General features: G+C 34.5%; 1 protein-coding gene across 1 annotated transcript in view; it reads left to right on the top strand.

Moving 5' to 3' along the window:
- LOC105509734 (guanylate cyclase soluble subunit beta-2-like) overlaps positions 1–348 on the top strand; it is a 27,428-nt gene that overhangs the window by 3,189 nt on the left and 23,891 nt on the right.

Here is a 348-nt window from a genome sequence, read left to right on the forward strand (position 1 = left end):
TCATTTGTGGCACAAAAAAAAAAAAAAAAAAAAAAAAAAAAAAAAAAAAAAAAAAAATTTGGGGAAAAAAAAAAAACCCATTTTCACTAACAACCTTTCACCGGAAGACGACAAAGATCTTGGAAGGAACCCATCTCCTTTATCTATTCCCTCATGGCCAAAAGCTGTGTGTCCAGGGTACTGAACTGTCTACTAACTAGCTAGAGACTCCCCCAGGCAAAGTCTCTATTCTTCTTTCCTAGTATACATCTCATTTACTGTGAAATGATACGTACTTGAATGTCAACATTTCTGGAGAAAGGGGATCTCTTCTGATGTATCCTTGAAGGTTCTACTTTTTTTTTTTTT

Source organism: Colobus angolensis, unplaced genomic scaffold (assembly GCF_000951035.1).
Source record: "Colobus angolensis palliatus isolate OR3802 unplaced genomic scaffold, Cang.pa_1.0 Scaffold101, whole genome shotgun sequence".
NCBI classification, from domain to species: Eukaryota; Metazoa; Chordata; class Mammalia; order Primates; family Cercopithecidae; genus Colobus; species Colobus angolensis.